Source organism: Rattus norvegicus, chromosome 14, assembly GCF_021556685.1.
Source record: "Rattus norvegicus strain SHRSP/BbbUtx chromosome 14, alternate assembly SHRSP_T2T, whole genome shotgun sequence".
Classification (NCBI taxonomy): Eukaryota; Metazoa; Chordata; class Mammalia; order Rodentia; family Muridae; genus Rattus; species Rattus norvegicus.
Window position 1 is genome coordinate 107,165,541 of NC_141547.1, and position 6,960 is coordinate 107,172,500.

At 44.6% G+C, this 6,960-nt stretch overlaps 1 long non-coding RNA gene across 2 annotated transcripts in view; it reads right to left on the minus strand.

The window, feature by feature from the left end:
• Window positions 1–595: 595 nt before the first annotated feature.
• The window catches only part of LOC148001495 (uncharacterized), an 89,666-nt gene continuing 83,301 nt past the window's right edge, over window positions 596–6,960 (minus strand). For both annotated transcript variants that reach the window (XR_015637657.1, XR_015637672.1), the window contains 2 exons: window positions 4,565–4,701; window positions 596–2,637 (listed from right to left, as the gene is read on the minus strand). This is a non-coding gene — a long non-coding RNA (uncharacterized LOC148001495). The remainder of the gene's footprint in view (window positions 2,638–4,564; window positions 4,702–6,960) is intronic.

Here is a 6,960-nt window from a genome sequence, read left to right on the forward strand (position 1 = left end):
AGAGTGAAGACTCCCAGCTCAAAGGACCAGTAAATATCTTCAACAAAATCATAGAAGAAAACTTCCCTAACCTAAAAAAAGAGATACCCATAAGCATACAAGAAGCCTACAGAACTCCAAATAGATTGGACCAGAAAAGAAACTCCTCCCGTCACATAATAGTCAAAAAACAAAATGCACAAAATAAAGAAAGAATATTAAAAGCAGTAAGGGAAAAAGGTCAAGTAACATATAAAGGCAGAACTCTCAGAATCACACCAGACTTTTCGCCAGAAACTATGAAAGCCAGAAGATCCTGGACAGATGTGATACAGACCCTAAGAGAACACAAATGTCAGCCCAGACTACTGTATCCTGCAAAACTCTCAATTAACATAGATGGAGAAACCAAGATATTCCATGACAAAACCAAATTTACACAATATCGTTTTACAAATCCAACACTACAAAGGATAATAAATGGTAAAGCCCAACATAAGGAGGCAAGCTATACCCTAGAAGAAGCAAGAAACTAATTGTCTTGGCAACAAAACAAAGAGAAGAAAAGTGTCCCGCGCTACGTCTCGCCAGCAGGAACGACGCGGCACACACAGGATCCTACTACAGAAAAGCTTTAATGCGTCTTGAGAGGGAGAGCATAAGCTTACAATGCAGAGACGGAGAGTGAGGAATAACCGTCCCTTATATAGGAAACTATCCTCGCCTAGGACGTGTCACTCTCTGACTGGTCGCTGCCAATTATGCCAGATGACGTACCAAAACGTACGTGTCCCTTTGAGTAGGGAAGTTACCAGGCGCCTGCGTATTGCCCTTTTTACTAGGTGCGTTCTGCCGGATGCCAGTGCCATCTTGTAATGGAGTTTGTGAGGACAGCTCCTCACATATGTGAGGACAGCTCCTCGGACAGCTCCTCACATCTCTGTGAGGACAGCTCCTCGGACAGCTCCTCACATCTCCCCCTTTTCTGTTTTTTTAAGCAAACAGGACACCCAGATATAGGAGGGTGAAGACAGAGGTCATATCCTCGTACAAAGTTGGCGAACCTGTACAAGAGAGATACCCTTAAGCTGTTGTTGAGACCCAGGGCACTCCCGACCCGTCGCACTGCCATTTTTCGAGGGAGGGAAAACTGGGGCAGAAACCCTCATGTAATACGACATGCCTTCCAGGGAGCATATTTGGTAGAATTTCTCTGTGCGATGCTAAGCTCGTCACATGGAAGTGTGGCTCATGGGCTGCTCAAGCCGGACACTCTAATCCTGTGCAATGAACCGAGGTTCTAGGAGTGCAAGAGCTGTCCAGCCGGCGACCTGTTGCTTGAGCATGGTCAACCAGATATCGGCTGACGCTCCTTGTTCAAGGGCTACAAGCGCCTGGGCGATCACTACTTTGTCCTTTCTTGTTTGAGATCTCAATTTGCAAAGCAACCAGAGGAGTAACACTAATCCACAGCAGAGGATCACTCCAAAAAGTCCCACTCCCACCCATTCCTTGAAATAAGAGACTGCTGAGGTGATCCAGGACGACAATCCCTCCGTCAAAGACAGGTCCAGTCGGGTAGAATTTACTTGAATGATGGTCGTTCTCAGCTCCCGAAGTGTCTGTTCAAACTCCGAGGTCCAATTCTGTAACAGATGCTGTGAAAGACTCTTAGACAGATTAGCAGCTCAGGTAAATTTGTCATATTATATGGAGGTGACACAAAGGCCTGGGAGTTTTTGCTCACAGCCAAGCTGGGCCAGTTGCCATAGAATGTCTAATTGCTCTCAGACCAGATCTATACGTTGTTTGACAAGCATAAGGCCTCCCTATATCTGAGTATTGGCTGAGGCCTGTCTGTCCCGAGCCACAGAGATGGTGGCCGATAAATCATTGATAGTTTGGGTTCTCTGTACTGAATTTGACAAGGCCAATGCCGAGGCAGTAACCGAGGCAGCGACTGCTGTCGTAGCAATAATGCCAGCAATAATTGCAGAAGTACCAAAATCTCTTTTTCCTCTAAATAAGGTCATGGTCCCCGGGGCATCAACAGGGATCGGGATAAAGCGAGGCATGCGGGTAACTACTGCGATATTTTTTATGAGTAGCTGTCCAGACAGAGGCAGCAGGTTTGATGTTCCCCGTCCAGGAAAATGGCAACCGTCCCTTTTCGCCCTTTCCTCCAAGTAGCATCGCCATGGGCGTAAGATCAGTGCAGCTACCATTAACGCAATGTAAGGCCACCACCATAGAGAACTGTGGCGTTAGCCACAATGTCCTCCTCACCAGTTCCCCATGTGGCCTCCCTTAACCAAGCAGAAGATTGATTATATAACATAATGCAAGGGAGATCAAAAGATGTTTTGTTGAATATGCCAAAACAAAGGCTGCCCTTAAGGGGAATAGTCCTATTTTCTTTTAGTCGTTCAACCTGTGGATCCTTAGGTAAATAGGCCAACCCTAAATCCCTGTTAGTGGTACATCACCGGCATCGGGAGTGGAAAGGTTGACATTATTCCCCATCGTAGCTCGCCCTGCACCGTTGCTGGCATCCATGGAAGAAGAGTGAGGAGGTGCAGGAGTCCCAGTCCCTTCTTGATCACTTGCTGTGATGCTCCTAGTAAGTCGTCCTGGGATCCATATGGGATTTTCATTGTCCTGTGGAAAAACACAGACAGCTCCCCTGGATCTTATTAAAACAGGATCCGGGCCTTTCCATTCATTTGTTAATACATCCTTCCATTTGACTAATTCTTTTGTCCTCTTGGGCTCTGAGCAATGTCGCTCAGCCGCTGTTTGTCCAGCTTCATCAAGATTTAAAAAATTTAAGGTAAAAAGGGCCAGAGCAGTGGCCACTCGGGGTGTTGGGGGGAGTTCTATCATAATTCCCCCTCTTTGTTTTATTAAATATGATTTGAGCGTCCGATGAGCACGCTCTATGATTCCCTGTCCTTGAGGGTTGTAGGGCAGGCCCGTCAGGTGGGTAACCTGCATCTGAGCACAAAACTGATGGAATATTTGAGATGTGTAGGCGGGGCCATTGTCAGTTTTTACACATTTTGGCTTTCCCCAAGCACTCCATGCTTCAAGGCAGTGCTGAATGACATGTGTTGTTTTTTCTCCTGTAAGTGGGGTGGCATGTAGAATGCCAGAACATGTGTCTATAGATACATGCACATACTGTAATTTTCCAAAAGTAGAATTATGAGTAACATCCATTTGCCAGATTTGCAATGGCTGTATTCCTCTCGGGTTGACCCCAATGTGAGGAACTGGGAGGAACTGGCAGCACTGTTGGCATTGGGTGACTATATCACGTGCCTCTTATCTAGTTATAGAGAAGCGGCGGCGTAAAGTTTCTGAGGTGACATGGAAATTGCCATGAAAGGCTTTAGCGGCCTCTAAAGGAGAGGCCAGGGCCACAGCTATCATTTTTGTGGCTTTGTCAGCCAATTCATTCTCTGAACTCATTGGGCCAGGGAGTCCAGAATGGGCCCGTATATGAGTAATGTATACAGGGACTCTTCTATTTAATAGGATAATTTGGATTTTTCAGAAAATATCTGCCACCTTACTAGTGGTTTTAATTATACCGGCAGTTTCAAGAATACTAACAGCACTAGCTCGGCCTCCTCCTCTGAGTCTAAGGTTTTATTTTCAGAGCTTTCAGAACTGTCGAGGTTCAGCGCTTCTAGCTCTTTCACAGGGTATAGGCTGGCTCCCCCTCCTGGTTTATGTGTCGAGGAGGAAGTGCTGGAATCTGAAAATTTCAATGCTCCCTTGTCTGTGGACTTACCGGGAGGGCACTTTTTCTTTCTTAGGACGTCTTTTTTCTTGCACGCGCCCAACCTCTCACTACGTTCAGTTTCTGACAGACTTTCCCGCACTACCTCGAGAGTGGCCTGTCCTTCTACTACTGCTGCCTTACACGTTTCATCCTTTAAACAATTCTTAATCAGCTTCCATATAGCTTTGGTCCCTAGGCGCAGATCCTCTTCCGCCAATTTTCTGTCAAGGTCTTTTCCAAGTTTGTTCCATGAGGCAATCGTAAACGAGCCTGAACAGGCAAACCAAGGCGCCACCCTCTCCACCTCCTTCACAAAGTTTTTAAGTGTTCCTCCTCCAATTTTGATGTTCCTCTGCTTTAACACTGTTTCCAAGGCCATGACCACAGACTGTGAGGATCCCATGATGGGCCAGGAACGCCGGCGGCTTATCTACGTCCGTCTGACAAGGCGTGAGGTGAAAGGGTAGAGACGGACACGCTGCTTTCTTATGTACGGGAGTCTTACACGCGCCTCCCCGGACGGTGCCGCTTATCTACGTTGGCCTTATCGCGTCCTTATTCCTCAACAGTCAAAATCGAAGGTAAAAGGGAGCTGCGCGAAGCTCACTTATATACGAGAGACTGAGACGCGCCTTCAGCTGCTGTGATCGTCCTTTTAACAGCGAAAACGGTGAAAACAGAACATAAAGATTACGGTGGCTCTCAGGACAAATACTATAGCCTCAACAAATCCTTCCCAAGGCAGTGACAACCCCAGACCAAAGTCCAAGAGAGGGCTGCCTCTCCGAACGTATCTACCTGCAGTTCTGAATCCTCCTTGTCGCCAAGGGACCTCCGAAGGTGCTGACAATGGTGAGGTCTTTCCCGGGTTTCGGCACCAGATGTCCCGCGCTACGTCTTGCCAGCAGGAACGACGCGGCACACACAGGATCCTACTACAGAAAAGCTTTAATGCGTCTTGAGAGGGAGAGCATAAGCTTACAATGCGGAGACGGAGAGTGAGGAATAACCGTCCCTTATATAGGAAACTATCTTCGCCTAGGACATGTCACTCTCTGACTGGTCGCTGCCAATTATGCCAGATGACGTACCAAAACGTACGTGTCCCTTTGAGTAGGGAAGTTACCAGGCGACTGCGTATTGCCCTAGGTGCGTTCTGCCGGATGCCAGTGCCATCTTGTAATGGAGATTGTGAGGACAGCTCCTCACATCTCTGTGAGGACAGCTCCTCGGACAGCTCCTCACAGAAAAGCACGCAAACATAACCTCATATCCAAACATGAATATAACAGGAAGCAATAATCACTATTCCTTAATATCTCTCAACATCAATAGCCTCAACTCCCCAATAGAAAGATATAGATTAACAAACTGGATATGCAACGAGGACCCTGCATTCTGCTGCCTACAGGAAACACACCTCAGAGACAAAGACAGACACTACCTCAGAGTGGAAGGCTGGAAAACAACTTTCCAAGCAAATGGTCAGAAGAAGCAAGCTGGAGTAGCCATTCTAATATCAAATAAAATCAATTTTCAACTAAAAGTCATCAAAAAAGATAAGGAAGGACACTTCATATTCATCAAAGGAAAAATTCACCAAGATGAACTCTCAATCCTAAATATCTATGCCCCAAATACAAGGGCACCTACATACGTAAAAGAAACCTTACTAGAGCTCAAAACACACATTGCACCTCACACAATAATAGTAGGAGATTTCAACACCCCACTCTCATCAATGGACAGATCATGGAAACAGAAATTAAACAGAGACGTAGACAGACTAAGAGAAGTCATGAGCCAAATGGACTTAACGGATATTTATAGAACATTCTATCCTAAAGCAAAAGGATATACCTTCTTCTCAGCTCCTCATGGTACTTTCTCCAAAATTGACCATATAATTGGTCAAAAAACGGGCCTCAACGGGTACAGAAAGATAGAAATAATCCCATGCGTGCTATCAGACCACCATGGGCTAAAGCTGGTCTTCAATAACAATAAGGGAAGAATGCCCACATATACGTGGAAATTGAACAATGCTCTACTCAATGATAACCTGGTCAAGGAAGAAATAAAGAAAGAAATTAAAGACTTTTTAGAATTTAATGAAAATGAAGGTACAACATACCCAAACTTATGGGACACAATGAAAGCTGTGCTAAGAGGAAAACTCATAGCGCTGAGTGCCTGCAGAAAGAAACAGGAAAGAGCATATGTCACCAACTTGACAGCACACCTAAAAGCTCTAGAACAAAAAGAAGCAAATACACCCAGGAGGAGCAGAAGGCAGGAAATAATCAAACTCAGAGCTGAAATCAACCAAGTAGAAACAAAAAGGACCGTAGAAAGAATCAACAGAACCAAAAGTTGGTTCTTTGAGAAAATCAAAAAGATAGCCAGACTAACGAGAGGACACAGAGAGTGTGTCCAAATTAACAAAATCAGAAATGAAAAGGGAGACATAACTACAGATTCAGAGGAAATTCAAAAAATCATCAGATCTTACTATAAAAGCCTATATTCAATAAAACTTGAAAATCTGCAGGAAATGGACAATTTCCTAGACAGATACCAGGTACCTAAGTTAAATCAGGAACAGATAAACCAGTTAAACAACCCCATAACTCCTAACGAAATAGAAGCAGTCATTAAAGGTCTCCCAACCAAAAAGAGCCCAGGTCCAGACGGGTTTAGGGTAAAATTCTATCAGACCTTCATAGAAGACTATCCAAACTATTCCACAAAATTGAAACAGATGGAGCACTACCGAATTCCTTCTATGAAGCCACAATTACTCTTATACCTAAAACACACAATGACCCAACAAAGAAAGAGAACATTAGACCAATTTCCCCTATGAATATCGACGCAAAAATATTCAATAAAATTCTGGCAAACCGAATCCAAGAGCACATCAAAACAATCATCCACCATGATCAAGTAGGCTTCATCCCAGGCATGCAGGGATGGTTTAATATACGGAAAACCATCAACGTGATCCATTATATAAACAAACTGAAAGAACAGAACCACATGATCATTTCATTAGATGCTGAGAAAGCATTTGACAAAATTCAACACCCCTTCATGGTAAAAGTCCTGGAAAGAATAGGAATTCAAGGCCCATACCTAAACATAGTAAAAAGCCATATACAGCAAACCAGTTGCTAACATTAAACTAAATGGAG